Source organism: Heteronotia binoei, chromosome 6 (genome assembly GCF_032191835.1).
Source record: "Heteronotia binoei isolate CCM8104 ecotype False Entrance Well chromosome 6, APGP_CSIRO_Hbin_v1, whole genome shotgun sequence".
Lineage (NCBI taxonomy): Eukaryota > Metazoa > Chordata > Lepidosauria > Squamata > Gekkonidae > Heteronotia > Heteronotia binoei.
The window spans coordinates 112,083,155-112,104,274 of record NC_083228.1 but is presented as its reverse complement, the minus strand read 5'-3'; the positions used below and the strand labels follow the sequence as shown (position 1 = coordinate 112,104,274).

The window sequence follows — 21,120 nt, the reverse complement described above, 5'->3', positions numbered from 1 at the left end:
AAAGCTATCTTCTTTAGCTGTTTGCTAACTAGTGAATTTCTGCGAAGTATCAAGGAGCCATCTGTGGTGATGTCAAGTCATAGTCATCTTATGGTGACCTTGTTGGGTTTTCAAGGCAAGAGACGTTCAGAAGTGGTTTGCCATTGCCTGTCTCTGTGTAGCAACCCTGGTCTTCTTTGGTGGTCTCCCTTCCAAGTTCTAGCCAGGACTGAGTTCTGACAAGATCAGGCTTGCCTGAGCCATCCAGGTTAGGGCAATTTCTGCAGTATGTTGTATCGGGGAGCCTTCTATTCATTTAATATTACTGGTTTGAAGAAGACTGGGTACTGGTGAAAGTTGAGAAGTCCTGTACCAAAAAACATTAAACACCAGCTCTCAGAGCACATCTTCGTAAGCATTTTCTCCCAACATGGTCCTTAGAGCTCAAAGATTACTGAAACTCTGTTGTAAGAGAATGCAAGGGTTTGTGGCATGTGCTTTACATGCAGAAGCTTCCACATGCAAACTGTGGGGAAAATGTATGAACTTGGAAATAAAAGAGAAAATGTCTGTCTTTCACAAACAGTGATATTTGGTTATACCTTTTGTAAGAAGAAGAAGAACACGGTTATACCCCGCCCTTTTCTCTGAATCAGAGTGGCTTACAATCTCCTTTATCTTCTTCCCCCACAGCAAGCACCCTATGAGCTAGGTGGGGCTGAGAGAGCTCTCACAGAAGCTGCCCTTTCAAGGACAACTCCTGCGATAGCTATGGCTGACCCAAGGCCATTCCAGCAGCTGCTAGTGGAGGAGTGGGGAATGAAACCTGGTTCTCCCAGATTAGAGTCCACACACTTAACCACTACACCAAAGTATTGTACAAAGTATTGTACTTTGCTCACATTATAAGACAAAAGTCATTGGAAAAGACAACAATCCTAGGAAAAGTTAAAGGCAGCAGGAAAAGTGGAAGACCCATCATTAGATGAATTGACTCCATCCAGGATGGCATGGCCATCAGTTTTCAAGACCTGAACATGGCTGTTAAAATTAGGGTGATTTGGAGGTAAATAATTCATAGGGTTGGCATAAGTCAGAAGTGACTTGATGGCACTTAACATACACACACACACAAAAGAGGCTTAGAAGGGAGTAATTCTGCTTAGAGCGGCACTGTGAGTAAAGTGTTGTAACCAAGCTGTGGTAAAGGGATACAGAATGATTGCAAGCAATAGGGTAACTGAAGCATTGTTAACAAAAAACAGATGCGCACAAAAAGAAAGCCTTGTGCCCATGCTTTCAGAAGCAAAACTCCATCTGGGAACATTGGTAAGGTCTTTTAAGTTTTGTTACATAATAGGTCAGAAGCTTGTGGGGGAAAATCAGCCAGCCGTTTCACGATAGGAGTGGTAAGCAGAATTATGCTCTAGATATTAGTGCTGCCTGAAAGGGATTTAGTTCAAATGCCCTCTTATGAGCAAAAGAAGCAAACAAGGTTTACTGTGGAATGCTGGGAGAGCAAACAAGATTTTGTTACTGGAGAAGAAATTGCTGCAAGAGATTATGCCCTCAAGAATCATCATAAAGGTTGTGCTTTGAATCCTATGCAAACTGCAACCTGCCAAGGTGAATGCAGCACACCAGCCATGTTTTAAGTGCTTGGCAGTCCTTCTGCTTTGCAGTTCCAGGTGGGAGACAAAACCCGATTGTGAAACCTCCTGGAAAACCAAGAGACCTGCCTAAATGATGTTTGTTTGGGTTGGTGAGTAGGAGTATAGTCAGGATTATTTTGGTTGCGGGACTTTTTAAAATTTTGGGGGGGGGGGCACTCAAATTTTTAAGAACCCCCCCCCCCCAACCTAAAAAAACCCCTGGCTACACCCTGGAGAGGTGGCCTCCCCAGACTCAGGGTTTTTTTTTTTGTTTTTGCCATCCACTGGCTGTGAGAAGTGCAGAGACCCACTGCCACTCACTCTGCTGTCCTGCTCAGCTGAACAGGAGGGGAGAGAGAGGCAGGGCTGGCAGGCTGGGTCTTCCTACTTGCTCAGCCAGCCAGCTGGGAAAGCACGAAGACCTACTGTGGTCACCTCTCGCCTTTCCCTTCCTGCTCTGTCAGATCAGGGGCCCCGAGTTGGGGGGCCTTGACAGGAAGTTGGGGGGTGGGGCAGTCAGATGCCTCCCCCCCCCAAAGCTACAGGCCTATTGGTGAGTCACAAGGTAGGAAGATCTGTTTGGAAGCAAATGAATGATAACTGAATGATATCTTTTGAAAATTCTCAATTCAAAACTCCTCACCTAAATGTTGCATAGTACAAGATTCTCCTCCATTAGCTTAACAGGCAGTGTAGATGACCAACCAGTTGCAGAGGAGGAGCAAGGCGGTTTCTTTCTCTGGTGTCAGAAAGCACTCTTTGCAAACATAGATGATATGTTTCACACATCAACAGTGATTGAAAGGGGATCAGTTGTGGGCTCAGTTCATGTTACCAGAGTTGTGGATCTGCTGCCCAGAACTAAATCCTGTGCTTTATCAGTAACATTTTAATATACACATCACATGACTTTGGGGGGGAGGCTATCACATTGGAAAGTAAGCATTTTTGCTCGACTATCCTCCAGGGGTCTGTAGCCATTGGATTACATTATCTGATTATGGATGCGCTGACATTCTTTATTGCATTTTTTGAATCTTTGTGCCTCCAGCCTTCATCTATGTTGTTAATGCCATTTTTAGGTATTTAATTTAGGAGTATGGTTTATCTCCCTTTTTTATAATTACACTTGCATTGTTTTGTAGTACTTTTTATGACTATCTAATCTTCCATGCAATCAGATAATTGTAACAATTCCATAAAAGCCAGTAACTGTAAAACCTTCCTTTCCCCTTTTTGGATTGTAATTTTAGAGGTTATTTTTTAAAAAAACAAAACATGCACACAAACACAACAGGCCTTTAATAGAGGAACATTTTTAATCAGTTTGTTAAATCAAGTTTTATTTCTAAATGTAATTATGCCACAAATAATTTTACGGGTTCTGTTACATACTTGTGTCTGGTCATATGAGTGAGGAATTCATGAAGCTGCCAAGCATATGCCCATCTTGTTTCTTTCTCTTTTTTCTTGAGAGAGATGTTTTTAGTGCAAACCACAGTCCCTGATGAATCAAAGGTTTATACAAGTAGACACTGCGATTATTGTTGTGTCCTGTTACATTATCCCAAAGTTGAGCATGACTGCACTGAAGGACTGCCAGTATTGCAGATTCTAAACAGTGAGCAAATATAGTTGTTACATGGTGTGTACCAGGAGCGCTGTGTATGTCACCAGATAGAAACTCAGAGGGGGTTGCCTTAGCTCCTTGCCCACCACCCCAAACACCAGCTTCCTTCATCTTTCAGCTGTTGTTGCCCAGACACTACAAGGGTATTGGGTTTTTTTTTTTTGGGGGGGGGGGTTCCTACCCCATTTTGTATTCTGGGTTTCTGAGGGCTCCAAGTTCCTACTAGTTTGGTGGCACCTTTGAGTCAGGGCTGGCCCTAGACTATCTGGCACCCTAAGCAAAGCTAACTTCTAGCACGCTCCCCCCCCCCCCCGCACTGATAATGTCACCAAGTCACATGAGGGCACCCAATTTAGCACCCCCAGAAGGCCGGCGCCCTGGGCAATTGTCTAGTTTGCCTAGTGGTAGGGCTGGCCCTGCTTTGCATCTCCAGCCAGTGCTGCAATTCAGATATAAGCTGCTTCTTGTGGGACAGTAGAGGTTGTCCTCTGTGCTTCCTTATATATGGAACTGAGGCCCTATCTTCCTTCCTTCCAGGCTTTCATAGCTGGAATGGCTAGTGCTGGTGGTTCTAGATTGCCTGTTGTCAGCTTTGATTGCCTCTCCTCTTTCCCCCACAGTGACTCACTTCTTCTGAGGCTCAGCATGGTGTGCGGTGTGTGTGTGGCCAGGCAAGGGGTTAACAAACTGTTGATCTCTGGTGGGAGATAGTAGTCAGTGGGAGATAGTGGGAGATAGTGTCAGACTTGGCTTAGTACAAGGCAAGACTTGGCTTAGGCTCAAAGCCCTGCTACTGGATGCTTTTTGGCCAGGTTCCATTTGACAACCAAGCCTATCCACTTAACTGGGTTATTATAAGGATGAAATTGAGTAACCCTTTTGTCCACTGCCCTAAGGTGTGAGATGTAAATGCAGTAAATAACTGAAACCATGCACATTCCCAATACTGTATTAATCAGGAACTTAAAAATGGTTCAGAGTGTCTGTACTGGATGAGAAAATGACTGAAAGCACGCAACGTAATTCTGGATGAAGTTCTTCCTGGCAGTCATGTTTGAGTTGCTTTAGAACTCTCTGGAATCCAAAGATCCTGCCGTTAAGGAGTGCTGGGCTTCTGTCCTTCCCATGTTTCCTTAACACATGTTAACTCTCACTTTTTGTTCATCTAATGCTCATCTGCACACATGCAAGCTGCAAACATCTCTCTTCCTCCCTCCCCAGCTGTTCCTGTGATTCTCAAGAAATCTCTTGGTGTGAACAGTCACAGAATAACAGAATTCTTAAACCTCACATATGCATCTTACATATGCACACCAGTGGAAGAAAAAAAATAAAACCACCAGAGATTAGGTTATGCATATTCCAAGTAGTGTGTGGTTTTTGCCTTGTTCTTTCTTTTTAGTAGGAAACTTTTATTTGTCTAATGAAGGTGTGACTGCTGCGCAGCTCATATTAATAGCTTTCCGCTGTAAATACTTAGCACTGCTGAATGTTTTTTATTTATATAGTTTTGGATTTGAGAATTAAACCAATCATTCAGTATGCTTGAATACTTGTCCTTGTTTGGTGCTAAAAATGAGCTACTGGTTATTTGGCTCAGCCTTTTCAGATTGTGGCCCCTTTAGGAAAAGGGTAGTCCAGGGTAGTTTCTAGCTGCTCTGGCCCATGGTGATTGAAGTGGTACTCAGTTGAAGTTGACTGGTTCAGTTCTTGGGAGCTGCATCTGGAAATCTGAAAAACTAATATTTACTGATATTTTTTTTTGCTTTCTTTTTAGAAGTCACAACTTTCTTAAGAGAGTACTATGTATTTGTAGCTGTTAAAATATGTTCACAGTTCTATCTGATAGATACCCCACAATTACCTATCAAGTAGCCAGTTTCTGTAAGGTGATGCTCAGGTTACGGAAATTGCATGGTAGTTAGAAATCAGGAGGTTACTAGATTTTAGATGAAATCTCAAAAGTGTTTTTAATGCTTTATTTAAGTATTTTAAAATCCTGGAAATGTTGTCTGTTTGCATTCTCCTTTTGTATGTTTGGTTTAAGGACCCCAATAACAATAAACAGCATAAACCTTCACACTGAGATGTGAGAAATACATTTTTTCATGAATGTGTATTGACATTCTTCTTCCTTGCTTTTAGGGGCATGCCATCAAACCCCCAGGGACTTATATAGTCACTTGACTTATTTGTTACTGGACCAGGATGATCCCCTTGCACACTTAATAAATCGCAAGTGTGCCTATTTTTAAACACTGTAGGCTATGCTTTATTCAAAGGAAGACATAAACTGCTTAGAAACAGGGCTTACACTGGAAGTGGCTGCAGAGGGGTCAGTGTGACAGTCACGTTATTCGAATGAGTGCGTAATACTGAGTGTCCATCCCAAGGCAATGGGGGACATTAAAGACTTGATTGTACACAAGGATAGATTACAGATGAAAGGTGGTACTGGCTGCTGCAGCTGTATGGATTAGAGTGCTTTTTGAACGCAAGATCCACGTGTGGCTACTACTCAGCCTTACAGCTTAGGGGTCCCAGCCCGGCAGCTTTGATTTACTCAGCTCTGGGAAGCATCGCTTGTCAGATGGAAGGATAAATGTTGCCTGCCTGTCGTAAAGCTTTCGAGCAACATCTGGACTTCTCATGCTCCAATGGCTTCCGTCCTGGCATCAAAGGTGTACCATGTGATGGGAAGTGTAACAACTTCGCAGGGGAGCCACCTGGCCCAGATGGGTTGGTATCAGTTTTAGAGATCTGGGCTCAAAGTCTTTTTTTGGTGAACAGGGAAACAGAAGATGGGGATCCTGTTGGGAAGGAAGGCTGTAGCAAGCTAGTTATATGGAAAATTTTGCTGGCAATTGGATCTGTTTTGCGTTAAGAGATTATTTGAAAGTGACAGAGTAATGCTATTTGATTAATGCAGGCATCGCCATCAAATGGATGTCATTTTGAAATACCAAATATTGTTTTTTATAACAGACGCTTCAGCGCAATGGCAGGATTCTCTTTTAATTTCAGCTGTCATTCAAAGTAGCTTTTCTGATGGCAGCTTGGTCTTATGTAAGTTTACTAGGAAATACATTGTGCTTAATTCACTGAGGTAAATATACAGAGGTCGGTAGTAGCTGTGTGGGGAATCCTTGTGCAGGTTTATTTGGACGTAAGTTCTACTTTGACTGGAAGGAGACTTACTCCGTGATAAATTTTCTTGCCTTTGTTGTTGAGCCTTTGTTGTTAAGATGAGGGTTGTGTGTCCACAGGGACAGGAAGGGAACAGGTTTCAATGATCATGGTTATTTTTTTGTGAAAGTAGAATAAGATGTTTTGTAGTTAGTCCATTTTTGGTAATGTGCTTTGAGAGTGGAGGTATAAATGGCTGTTGCAGACTTTTCAAAAGTTGAAAGATTTGCTTATCTTTAGCCTGGAAACATCTGTAAGCGCAGCTAGAATGTAGCTGTTGTTCTGTTGAGTCCAAGTGAAAAGTGTCATCTTTAGTTCAGTTCTGGTCCTCAGTCATATTCTACTATTAACTGAAAGAAACATAACAAAATTTTTTTTGGGGGGGGGGGCGGAATTAAGAGAAATAATCATAAACTGCATGTGTGAGGCAGAGAGAGGGTTTATAGTATATTGACAGTGGTCGTAAGTACACATGCGGGCTGTGAGCTACTGTTTAATGTACAACTGTCTGCAATATGACAGTTGGATTAATTCGTGCAAATCAGTCTGTCTCTGTGTGTACTAACACACAAACCTGCTGCAAAACCATTTATTTTTATAGGTGCATGTATTTTATACTGCATGTCTTCCTTTTTCTCTGTTTTAATATTATAACTATTTGAATATTAACATACAGACTCAGCCTGTTTGTGGACTAATGGCTTTTACCTGTTGTTTAGTGTTGTTTGTTTGCTTAGGCCAGTGCATCCAAAGTGCACGCATAACATTAAACCCTCTCAGCCACCCACAGCTTTTGAAAAAGTAATCTTTAGAGTAGTAGGGAGCAAGCTTTTCAACTAGTTGTTTGTCATTAGGCTTAGATGACCAGCTCAGATATACAGAGCAACAATTAACATGCCGGGGCTATTAGTGATCTTTTTAGCCCTAAAGACCTTTTGTATTTTCCCCTAGTTATATGCTCACTTTTTAAATTTGGATTTGTAAAGGGACTCTGCTCTCAGGCAGCTGTTCCCCTGTTCCCTTATCCTCTGTGAATATCATTACTATAGGAGTGCATATGTCAAGGTCACTTTATGGGATAGATCCCCACATATTGTTGTAGGTTATACCCGAACTGTTGAGGGCAGTGGCTATAAAGGAGTGGATTTGGCAGTCCTTTCTGTTCATACTTGTAGATAAAGAGGAAATTTTAGTTTAAATTATTTTTTAAAATCCCGTAGTTACTCTGGCTGATCAGTATAGAGAACTGTGTGATTTTGTGAATGTGAAATATTACTTGATCTAAGAACCTGGAGAGACTCTTGAACCACTGAAAGTTCAGCACAAATTGTTGTGGTTGAAGAACTTGTACCTGGTGGAATTGTTCTTTCTCTGAAAGGTGCAGAAACCTTTTTGGGCAACCCAGCAGCTGTTAATAATAATAATAATATATTTTATTTATATCCCGCCCTCCCCACCGAAGCAGGCTCGGGGCGGCTCACAACATGTAACATGTTCCAACAACAAATAGAGCACAACGTGTTCCAAAACAAATAGAGCAGAATCCAATTCTTTCTTCTTTAGCACACAGTTTGACCTTTACCAAAAGCGGCCCCGTGGTGCAGAGTGGTAAAGCAGCAGTACTGTAGTACTGTGGTCAACTCTCTGCTCACGACCTGAGTTCAATTCCGGTGGAAGCTGGATTCAGGTAGCTGGCCCAGGGTTGACTCAGCCTTTCATCCTTCCGAGGTTGGTAAAATGAGTACCCAGCTTGCTGGGGGGGAAGTGTAAAAGACTGGGGAAGGCAATGGCAAACCACCCTGTAAAAAGTCTGCTGTGGAAACGTGAAAGCAACATCACCCCAAAGTCGGAAACGACTGGTGCTTGCACAGGGGACCTTTCCTTTCCTTGACCTTTACCACATCACTCACTCCATCATAGCCACAGTTTATAACAAAACTTGGTTGCAAGAGAAAGGGCTGAGCCTTTTGAAAGTGTCTGCAAACAAAAGAGGGAAATTATACTTTGTGAATTGTTTTTCTGTAGGAGGGATCTGCCACAGAGCGGTCTGGATATATGGCTCAGAATGGAACCCAAACATGACTCTTTAAAAAAGAACATGAAACTTTTAGTTGAGGTATATTGGAGAGGTAGGTAACATGCCAGAATGTGAAGAGAATAGCAGACCAAAGGGAAATGAAAGAAGTGAACAGTTGTCAGTAACCCAAGTGTTGCACATGCACAGATATATGTCTGGGCACAAAAACAATAATGCAGGATGATCCTGTGTATATTTATCACTTACTTATCACCTCCTCTGTGTCACTTCCTAATAAAGGACTGACAACCTATGCTTGGGCAGCAGAAACTTTTTAAAATTAACATGCGAATTATTAGCAGTCTTGCACTGTATACTCTCAGTTACACCAGTGGGTGTAACAATTTTTAATTATTTTTTTTGTGCTTTTAGGCCATGTTCTTTGATAAAAACTCATCTCACTAGGCATTTTGCCATCCTTTACTACCCACATTTAAGGGGGAAACACTGTTATATCTGTGCTATGTAGGTGGAACCTCAGTTTGAGTCCTTAAGCTGGCTTCAATGGAGTTTCCTGTTCTTTGTGAAGAAGGATGATGTAATTGTGTTGGTTTATTATACAGTAAAGTTTTCCGCACTTTACTCATAGAATATCCTTTATCCTAATTGATGTTCTGAGGGTGCTACTCTATCTCAATAGCTTCTCTTCTAGATATATTATAATAGCCATTAACTTCTGCAATTACTTCTACTATATCAAACAAAAATGTTGTGATTTTCTTCAATGGCATGCTGGGCAATTGCTGCTTTTTCTGGTCGTTTCAGTCATGTACAGTATTTGTGTTAGTCTTCCTTATAGTTACTAAACAATCAGTCATCCCAGTATAAACCCTGTCACACTCTCAGGGGATCTTATATACTCCAAGTGCTTGCAAAGGGTGAAGTTGATCTTTAACAGATCTCAGGTGTTGACATATTTTTTGCGTAGGTGTAAATATTGTCTTGGTAGGACCCCCGGGGCGCAGAGTGGTAAGCTGCAGTACTGCAGTCCAAGCTCTGCTCACAACCTGAGTTTGATACACATAGAAGCTAGGTTCAGATAGCTGGCTTAATGTTGGCTCAGCCTTCCATCCTTTCGAGGTCAGTAAAATGAGTACCCAGCTTGCTGGGGGTAAAGCATAGATGGCAGGGGAAGGCAATGGCAAACCACCCTGTAACAAAAAGTCTGCCAAGAAAATGTCATGAAGTGACATCACTCCATGGGTCAGTAATGACTCAGTGCTTACACAGGGGACTACCTTTACCTTTAAATATAATAATAATAATAATAATAATAGATTTTATTTGTATCCCGCCCTCCCCGCCAAGGCGGCTCAGGGCGGCTAACAACATTCCATACATTAACATAAATAGGTAAAACTTTAAATTTAATAGTTAAAAAATTAAACATAAAAACCAGTTAATTGAGTTAAAATACATAATTTAAGTTACATTAAATGTATCTGGCAGCAATAAAACTGTTCTGACGCTGGTTCTGCCAGTTTAGATAGTTCCATGGTAGTATTATAGATGGCGGTTCTTTTATTCCTAGCAACTCAGCAGTCGATATCAGCATAGGCTTGTCTGAAAAGGGCGGTCTTGCAGGCCCTGCGGAACTGGTCAAGGTTCCGCAGGGCCCGCACTTCCTCCGGAAGCTGGTTCCACAGTGCAGGAGCTGTGGCTGAAAAGGCCCGTGCTCTGGTGTTTTGGAGTTTGACCTCTCTCGGCCCAGGGGTGGTCATTGTCTTAATGCCTTTCCTTCAGGATCCTAGAGATTCTATTTGTTGTGTTCTTAATATGTTCGGTGGGGTAGGGCGGGATATAAATCGAATAAAATAAAAATAAAATAAATATATGAAAGCAGGGCTTTTTTTAGCAGAAACACACAGGAACGCAGTTCTGGCGGGCTTGGCATGAGGGGTGTAATGCAAATGAGTTCCTGCTGTGCTTTTTTGTGAAAAAAAAGCTCTGTATGGAAGGAATGCTTGAGCTGACTTTTAATACCTTCACATACTGGCTGCAAATTAGATTGAAAAAATATGGCTCTAGGTCTAATGACTCTTTGGATATCTTTCTTTTTGTAGTTGTTTGCTTGAAGTATGGTTGACAGATATCCCAATTCTTGTAGATGTTCTGGTTTGGCAATTTCTTCTGCTCTGTTACAAGAGTCTTGATTACAGATCTCTTTTGAGAGGGATGATGGTTTGAATTGGCACTAAAATATCTATCTGTGTGAGTGGGTTTATGATAGACTGTGTGTCCAAGATGTCCCGACACCTTCCATATGATGAGCACTTCCAGAAATGGCAACTTTCCTTCCTTCTCGATAGTAATTCAGATGTTATTATGTAGGTTAAGTGCTGCAGAAATGCTTCTAAATTCTCTGCTCCATGTGACCTGATTGTAAAGATGTCATCAACACATCTAAACCATTGCCCTCCAAGTCAGAATGAAGAGTCGGACACAAGGTATTGGTATAACTAAGGGCCACTTTATTAAATATAATAATAAATGGCAAGGGCAACTAGAACTGCGGCCTGGTCAGGGCCAGGGGTCTCAACAGACTGCTCCCCTGCCATTAGCAGGCGAGAGACACAGCCCCCAGCCAGAGCTGTGTGTCACAGCTCCTGCCAGGCCAGCCCGGCAAGGAGGCAAGCCACAGAGGGCCCAACCACCAGACGCACATCTCAATGAAAGGCACCCTCTAGTCGAGGCTCAAGGACGGTCTGCATTCTCCCACCCAGGGTCATCAAACCCAAAGGCGGATCCTGCCAGACCCCTAAATCTCCAAAAGGGAGATGCTTTCTGGTCCTCCCCTAGCCGCATGGTACCATAAACCCAGTAAAACCTGCCACTACTAAGGCCAAGTCTCTACTTAGGCCTTAGCACCCACTGGGAGGCCCAAGGCCACCCATATCCCTTGCCGGAGATCTCTCAAGAAAAGCATGTTACCTTTTTCAGAGAGATGCACCCCATCCCCTCTGTAGAGGTCAGGAAATTTCATAGAAATATCCTGGTGAGGCAGATAGTGGCCCAACCCCCCTTCCAATGCCTTCCTAATTTCTTCGTTAGCTTTGTAATGAGCCTTCTCTATACCTGCAAGATCCCAAGCACTGCGCCAAACAAGGCGGGGAATCATGGCTGACCAAATTATAGTGGTTCTGGGCCATCTCTCCCTAATGTGCCAAAAATCCTCTCGGGCCTGCGAGACTAAAGCCTTGCTTTTTACTAGCCCAAGATCATTCCCTCCCAGGTGAATGATTAACACCTGAAGAGGAGGGTCCGAATTCCCATGGAATAACAATGGCAGCAGGCCAGGCCGCTGAAGACCCCAGTGCCCACGCCATTCGATAGTAACATATTGACTGAGTCCCAGCTGAGAGCCGACCAAAGTTCTCTGAGCCTGATGTGTGGCCCAAAACACATAGCTGGGTCCACAGATGAGAACTCGGCTCCTCTGGCCAGGAACAACAGCATCTAAAAAGAAAAAACAGTCAAACTAGAAACAAGAACCATAACATTTCAACTACAAACAAACAAAGCTAGGAACTGAGCAGAGGGCGAACATAAGATTTATAGGCTGATGATCACCAGCAGCCCAGGCTCTGAATGGAGGAGGAAGGATATCCCAGGGCAGCAGCCGTAGAGGCCGCCCCAATTCTAAACGAGTGGGTACCAAACCGCACCCCGGACAACCCCAGCTTAGCTAAAGCCCGGGAAGTCACAGCCCCAAACTGATGCTTTGTCAGTGGGCTGCCATTAAGGTGACGAAACAAAAACCCATAATTGGGCCCCTGAACTGCCAAATAAGCAGCCAAAGCAGAAACTGGGCACAATTCAAGCTCAGAGCATGTGCCTAGCTCCAACACGGTCTCTTTGCTGGTCAGTCTTACAGCGTCGAACGGTGATGACCGCCTTACCCTCAACTAACCTCAGGTCCCGTAGCAACAAAGCATTACCAGAAACATCATTTCTGGAGCCTGCCACTAACTCATTAACTCTAAGGGCCTCAAAACAGCCAACCAAGGAAACAGCATGGAACAGCGTGGACTCAAAATAAGATGCACACACTGTGCTCCAAACCCTCTTCAAGCCCTTAAGAATCAGAGGGGAAATAGGCTTCCTAGTATCGAGATTAGTCCCAGCCTCTCTGGCCCATCCCTCCAGCATCTTTCGAAGCTGAAAGTCTGCTGTTTCCTCCTTGTATCCCAATGCCTTGCTAGCAAAAGCCAGACCAGACAGGTGTCCCCTAATGGATCGCACGGCCCATCCCTTACCTTTTAGAGAAACACGGTAGTGGAGCAAGTGCTCCACCAGAAGGGGCCAAAAGATGCGATACCCTACCTCTGCCCTAAAGTCCTCAAACTGCCTCACAGCACATTTGTAAGACTTCCTGGTGCTAGGCACAATGGCAAGGCCTATCGCTCTGCAGGCCTCGACTCTCCAATCAGCCATAGCTCCTGGGGCATTGGCGCCGGCTCGCGATCGGCATCTGGGGCAGCTGACGAAACCTCTCCATCTGTTTACGAGAGAGAGCATCAGCCACCCCGTTGCTTACCCCAGGAACATGCTTGACGCATGCAATCATGCCAGCATATATAAAAAACCCAGGCAGCCAATTGGCCCAAGTCTGGTCCACTTCTTCAGTTTCTCTTTTTCTTTATCATCCAAATCCTTCTTATCTTTCTTCTCCAACTCTTGGAACAGGAGGGAGAAGATATTGACATACTTCTCCTTTAGGATCTTATCTTTTGTTGCAGGCAACAAATGATCACCCAAAGGTAATGCCACATCCCTGAAAGGTAAGGCCATAAAGGGGACTGCCTCATAGGGAGAAGGAAAGCCCCAAGCCCCCCCAAAAAGAACCTGCAAAACCCTGTTGCCCAACTACTGGCCAATTTCCCACAGTTCCAATAGGCACCAGCGCTGACCCTGATCCAGCAGCCTGATCCAGCATCCCCTGGAGATGGAACTGATCCTCTGTCTGAACCACCAAGACCCATGGCGCCTCCTGCGATGTTTCCAGCAGACCTGCCCTTGAGAATAGACAACATATCTGCCTGAAGTGCCATTTTAGAAACTTTTCCTGATCCTACACCTTGTGAGGGAGAAATACCAGACACTTGCTCCAGTGCCAACGTTCTTTGCATAATAGCTGCATTGACTTCTGACAGAGTTTTGATACGCGTAGGGAAGTGCCTCTGTTGAGTAGGTAGTAAAGTGCAACTCCAGAACACTGTGGTAAAGAAAACAAAACTCCAAGACAGCCGAGTAATCAGTTGTATTGGGTTAACACGTAAGAAGCAGTCTCAGGCAAGCCAATGGGTCATACACATTAAAGTCAGTCAGTCCAATATACAGTACCAATTCTTAGTCCAAGTAGAGAAGTCAGAAATCCAGTCCATACATCAAATTCAGTAGCTAAGCAATCCTTCAGAGTTTCAGTATGCAAGCAAGATGTTCCTCCTTCACACACAACGTCTGCTCCTTCTCTCTCTCCATCAGCATCATCAACCACACCCACACAGGGCTAGGCTTTTTACTAATATAGTACAGCCCACCAATCATAACACTGATTGTTTTCATTAGCTGCACCTGAGATTCTCGTGACTCCTGTATAGCTTAGTTACATAACAAATGATTCAGCAGTTTTTAGTTGTCTTAAAGCAACTTAACACTGACAACTTCATCCTCATCATCTATTTTATTTATTTACTTTAAATTTCTATCCTGCCCTCTCCGCAATAGGACTCAGGGCGGCTAACAACATTCATATTTACAAGTTAAAACGAATAAAACATAGTTACAATTTAAAACCATTTCGTGGTGCTGTACCACTGCAATATAAGCGAGTTCTTCTTTTCTGATGGTGATCACATAGTAACTCTATAATGATGTGGGGTGACAGTTCTCTCCTGGCTAGATATCAAAGGCCTGTTGGAACAATTCAGTCTTACAGGCTCTGCGGAAAGTAGAAAGCTCCCGCAGGGCCCTTATGGCATCCGGGAGAGCATTCCACAGTTCTGGTGCTGCCACCAAGAAGGCCCTAGCCCGTGTCAAATGCAACCTAACTTCCTTTGGTCCAGGGATGGACAGTAGATTTTTTGTCCCTGAACGCAGTGCTCTCTGGGGAACCTGTGGAGAAAGGCGGTCCTGCAGATAGGCCCCTGACCATAGAGGGCTTTAAAGGTCAATACCAACACTTTGAAATGGACTCGGAACACAATAGGTAGGCAGTGCAGCTCTTTCAGCACTGGCTGAAAGTGCTCCCATTGAGGGAGCCCTATTAATAGCTGTGCCACAGCGTTCTGCACTAGCTGTAGTTTCCAAGTCAGCGTCAAGGGTAGCCTCATGTAGAGAGCATTATAGTGACCTATTCTTGAGGTGACCATAGCATGGATCACCATTGCTAAGTCCAGAAAAGGGGCCAACCCACTGAAGATGAAAAAAGGCGGATCTAGTAGTGGCTGTTACCTGGGCCTCCATTGTAAGAGAGGGCTCCAGGAGCACACCTAAGCTCTTGACCTTAGGGGCCGGTATTAGTGGTACCCCGTCAAGAGCCAGCAGAGGGATCTTCCCCCCTGGACCACTCTGGCTCAGATAGAGAACCTCCGTCTTCATTATTTGAAGAAGATAATGGTGGTGGAGGCCTTTTTGGCAGGGCCTTAGGGGCCTTTGGCGCAGAATGCTTACCCTTGGACTTTCCCATCCCTTTCCTACCAGATTTTTTTTTTTTTGCAACGCCAAGGGTGAATAAAACTACACCAAATTAAACCAAAATGGCCCTTTGTTAAACAGCACCTAAGCACCTTTGTTAAACAGCACTCACTACTGACAAACAGCCCCGGGAAGCTGCTATTGCCTGTCCCTGTGAAGCTGCCTTATACTGAATCCGACCACAAAATTGCTTCCCTTTCACAGTTCCCTAAAATGGCCACTGTCCCTCAGAAGGGGAAGCAAATATGGCCACCGTCCCACAGAAGAAGGGGAAGCAAATATGGCTGCCTCTGCCCAGAACAGGCCCACCAAGCACAACCTGGGTAATCGAAAATCCAACCCCCTCCCCTAATAAAAAGAAAGGGGTTACCAGAAGTAAAAAATTGGATATGTGTGTGATCAAATACCCCCTTAATACCCTTGAACTCTGATCCTAAGCAGGGTGGGGGACTACCAGAAGGAAAAATCGGGCATGTGTGTGACCAAACACCCCCTCACCATCCTTGAACTGTAATCCTAAATGGGGTGGGATTGACAATCCACCCCCTTGTAGGGGGTGGGGGGGAATGATTACAACATCACTGGGGAAAAAAGGCAGGGGAGGTAAAACAAGCCATTAGATGAAGCTCCTCTCCCTCCTGCCGAAGCACGCCGCACACGCTGGAGGCAATAAACAAGCCCCGGTCTCCAGGCCAACGCCGCCACCCTCAACAGAACTGCACCTTATCAGTGATCCTGCCTTATCAGCGATCGGATCGCTGACAAGGGAAACTGACAAGGCCCGAGGAGGAAAGAACGAAAACGCTCTCCCTAGCCCTCCAATCACTCAGAACAACAAGAAAAGCACGGAGCGATAAAATAACGCTCCCGCTGTTCTCCTCAGTCCCCGGCACTGAAATTGACGCAGCAAAAAACAGGAGCCAGCAAAAAACATCTGGAGAGCTACCGTTGGCCACCCCCTGCATTATTCCGTTAAAAATAACTCAAAGTCAAGCAACAATGAAATAATTGAACGTCTTCATTTTTGACATGTAGGTGGGGCAGCTGAAGTGTGTCTTCTACCTGGACTTTGGTGAAAAGTTACTCTACATTGAACTGATCAATATATCTGAGTTAATAACCCTAATAGTCTTGAGAATCTCAATAAAATACTTCAAATTCTTAATGTAATGTTAAGTATTTCCCACCATAGGAGTAAATAATATAGCTAGATGTTGAGCTAGTTTGTATGTAGGAGAATCTACGGGCTTTCTCATGCTGGATTTTTGTAGACCTCTTGCTTCAAGTTTTGACAGTTTGGCTGTTTAATTATGAAAGAACTTCTTCTTTAAAATGAAGTCCTGAAAAGATGGAAAATCTTCCCCCAAGTGACCCAGTTCATGCTTGCTTCTCTGCTAGGAGTCAAGGCAAAAATGGATTGTTTTGAATGAAGGGCCACTTAATTTAAAATGTTTGGCCTTCTGAAATGTTACTGATTGGACTTGTCTGTTGCAGCTGGCAAGCACTTTCTGTATGATATATTACAAGTTTAAGTACATGACAAATAGCCATGGCTACAGAAGTTTACTTTTTAGCATACTTCTGTTTGTTTATTAAAGCAGTATCTGAGCATTACTGTCTTAATACTTAATACTGATGGAAGCCCTGCTGTTTAACAGATTGTATATATTTTGAGAATTAACATGCAGTCTTGACAGGAACGGAAGTGAACCGAACAGAATCTGAAGTCGTAGATGAGAACCATAATATGTCAAAATGTAACATTTGTGTTATAATTCAGACAGCTGGTGTCAGTACCTGTACTTTTTGGGTTAGCACAGATACCCCCAATTCTTGGACATCAAAATGGGCCTAAAGTTTAGCAGACATGTCATGTAGATTTCACTTCAGCTATACACTTATCTGTTGTACATCTGGAAAGCCACTGGGGTATGCCCAGTTTGCTGGGAAAGTTATAATGCGCCTCTCATGGAGAAACAATGGTCAGAATGCAAGCACGGTCCATCTGTATCTGGAACATGTCTAGAAATTTGTTTCATATAGTAGATTCTGCACTTGACTAATGCAAAGACTTACCCATCTGTGCCTGAAGCTGTGCTTCCCTATCTTTGTTTTATCTTTCCAACAACACTGTGAAGTAGGTTAAGCTGAGAGAAAGTGACTGTCCCAAGGTCATACCAACAACTTTCATGGCAGGATGGGGGATTTGAACCTAGGTCTCCTATACTCTTTTCCGATTCTCTAACCACCATACTACACCCATGCTCTCCTACTTGCAGTCTTCACAGAGCAGCCACAGAACATATGGCAGCAGTTTGTGCCCACCTGCTTATTCCCTATTATCTAGGAAGGACTCTGAGATTCTGTGGAAGGGGACAGAAGGGGAGTATGATATCTCTTGGCAAAAGTTCAATGCAGTACATATGAACATATGAAGCTGCCTTATACTGAATCAGACCTTTGGTCCATCAAAGTCAGTATTGTCTTCTCAGACTGGCAGCGGCTCTCCAGGGTCTCAAGCTGAGGTTTTTCACACCTATTTGCCTGGACCCTTTTTTGGAGATGCCAGGGATTGAACCTGGGACCTTCTGCTTCCCAAGCAGATGCTCTACCACTGAGCCACCGTCCCTCCCCTACAGGAGAACTGAATGTGCCCTTTGCCCTGTTTCATTTGTGAGCTGACAATGCAGTTGGTATGTGCTACTCTTCGCTACTACCAGCTGTAATACATTGGGACCCATGTCTCTGATCATATTGCTAGAGATGCTGAAAAATCTGTCAGCAATTCTAGGGCTACCCATTCTGTTTTTTCTCTGTTGTTATGACTGGGAGGGGACCAGAATACAATATATAATAGTGTGTTTGTATACACATTTGCAGACAGCTAAATATCCCATTATCAGTCACAATACATTTTAATCAGTTCTGACACTATTCTTCTTCAGTTTATCCCCTGCTTTCCACATGCATTTTTGTGCCTTTAGTTTTTGCTTCAGTTTTTTTGCAGGCACCCCCCCCCCCATTTTTTCCAGTTCTATTGAAACTACTTTTATCTCATTCCTTTTCTGGAAGCTGATTTGGAGTCACTTATTTTCTCATGCATAATGTTTCTGATGGTTTTCTTTGTCCCACCCACCACCAGCTTGCTTTCTGATGATTGGACTGTCACCATCAGCAAACCACTCCATCTCCCCTGACTTGAAGATAAGGTTTTTTTCCAAAAAAAATGGTATTGATATTTTAGTGCTTTAAAAAAAAAAACCTCACAAACCATGGGGATGTGGTGACACTACCAATTATGCTAAGCATGCTTTCTTGAAAATCCTGATGTTTTAAGGCCTGTGTGGAAGAAAATAAACTGACTCCATAACTGCAAAAATGCAGAGGGATGACACGTGGAAGGACCATGCACCAACTGATTTCAGCGCTTGTGGATCAACTGCCAAGAAAATCAGGAGCAAGTTGGGCATATGGAAAAGCCTAATATTTTGGAGCGTTTTCCCACCCCCCCAAATCTCCAGCACTGAATATATTCAGTATAAATTGTGAAACCATATGGCCCATTTTCTGCCAAAAGAAAATGGGCAACATATTAAGATTTGGTTTCAAGACTTGTGTAGTTGTGCTCAGGAGTTTCCAAATATCTGTTGGGTTTTGGACCATTTTCTTTGGGTAGTAATGCTGCCTTATTCATTTTCAAAGGTGGTTTGCCTTATAGCATGGAAGAAGGAAGAGATCTCTTGTATGCATAGTACTAGTAATATGGCTTTTTGTTTTTGGATCCAGGCAAGAAAAGCATCACCGCCTGCCAGAGAATTGTTGTGCATGAAATTAAACTTTGATATCAGTGAGAGCAGGCCTTGAATTCAGCAGGAGTTCACAGGAGCACAGCTCCTGAACCTTTCTGATGGTTCCCCCTCCTCACCCCACACCTTGTTCATTTTATAGTAGGTACAGCTGCATAACAATCCCTGGATTAGGGGAGCAGGCAGCCATCCAGCCACCAGGAGCTTTGCTACACCCCGAGCAGCCCTCATTAACCCCTGGAGAAGCCCACGCCACCCCTTTCTCCACTTATGTGATTTTGGGGAGTGGGTGGCTTGCTGCCCTTTTGACAGTGGCCGGCCAAGGAGAGCCCCAGGTGAGCGAGGCCTGCTTGGGCTGGCTAGAGATCTAGCCAGCCCAAGCAGGCCTCACTCACCTGGGGCTTTCCTTTCTTGTGTGGGGTTGCTTTTGGCTGGTGGGGGGGCGGAATATGTTTATAAATTATGCTAATGAGCCCCACCACCTGTTTTTCTACAAAACAACCCCTGAGTGAGAGAGAGGGTATTACATGTTGCTGTCTGACTGTAAACTGGAAATGTGGCCATGAGAATGCAGATTTTGGTCATGTGTTCTCATCGTGCATATTAACAAGGTATAGATTGCCAAGTGATCCAGAATGTTTATTACTGGGCTTTTGCTAGAAGATGTTCAGAAAAAAACACAAATGAACAGTTCTTGATTTTCTGACTGCAGCACAAAATTGGGGTGGGGGTGTGTGGAGACTTCAAATATTTAATCTTGTATAATTAAAGTCTGGGAAATTGTGAGGATTATCCACGCTAACAGAATTTGTTAAACTAAAAGATGAAAGGGCCAATCAGGTCTATTTTTCAGAAAGCTGGAAGCCCCTTTTTTATTTTGGGAATAAGAAATTACATTTAAATTTTGATATATTAATTATGCAAGTTTCTTATGGTCATAAAGTGTCTAATGGAATCCAGCCTATAAGATATTTGGGTGAGCAGGCAGTTTTAATTTCTGGGACTTCTAGTTAAGATTGCATTGATTAATTTCTTTTAAAGACTAAATTAACTGTTTAGTAATTATGACCGCTCTAGGTTGGGAAATATCTGGAGATTTTGGGGGTGGAGCCTAGGGAGGGTGGAGTTTGGGGAGGGGAGGTACTTCAGGAAGGTATAATGGCATAGAATTCATACTCGAAAGCAGCCATTTTCTCCAGGGAAACTGATCTCTGTTGTCTGGAGGTCATTTGTAATCGCAGGAGATCTCCATGCCCCATCTGAAGGTTGGCAACCCTGACTATTATGGAAGTTTATAGTTTGCTTATTTCACTGATTTTGATTATACATTTGTTAGTCTGTTTGTTTTATTGAATATATAAAAGAATATGTTTTAAAAGTTGCCACTGGAATCAATGGCACTTAATTTTGCCTGGATCATGCTTGTGATTTTTTTTTAAAAGTTGTTGTTAGAAATGCATGCATAAGTTTATTTGTTTTATTTTATTAAATTTATATCCCACCCTCCCTGCAATGGGCTCAGGGCAGGATAAATATTAAACACAAACAGTTTGCAATACACAATAAAAATTCAATAAAACAAGGATCTAATCAATAAAAATAATACAACAGGATACAGAATTGTAATATTAGTATAAAAATAACTGTAGCAAGTGGTTAAAAGATAAATTCGCAACAGAAGAATGCAATATGACAGCTTCAATTGGCAGTGAAAAGGTACAATAAAAATTCACATCAAGGGTCAGAATTTAAGAAGCAGATAGCGTAATGTCTAAATGCCAGTCAACCGGATATCCTGGGCAAATGGCCAAATTTTCAGTATTAAGTATTGGATGTTAATGAAAAAATATCACAACATATTTTATTGAATTGCTATTTCAGGATGCCATTTTTATACATGAGTGTTAAAAACTGTCTGCATTTTCCAAAGATTAAAACAGAGTGTTTTTTAATATCTCTGGTTTCTGGACTCCAAAAGCACTATAAAAGTTTTGGATTTATGAAATCCAGTTCTTGGGTGTCTGATATAGGCCCCATCAAGAATATTTTGCTGTTCTGGAGAATAAAATGAATTCCTTTGTAGACTAATTATAA

At 43.1% G+C, this 21,120-nt stretch overlaps 1 protein-coding gene across 1 annotated transcript in view; it reads left to right on the top strand.

Moving 5' to 3' along the window:
- Positions 1–21,120, top strand: part of PLCH1 (phospholipase C eta 1) — a 165,010-nt gene that overhangs the window by 48,990 nt on the left and 94,900 nt on the right. The gene's annotated exons all lie outside the window — the stretch shown is intronic.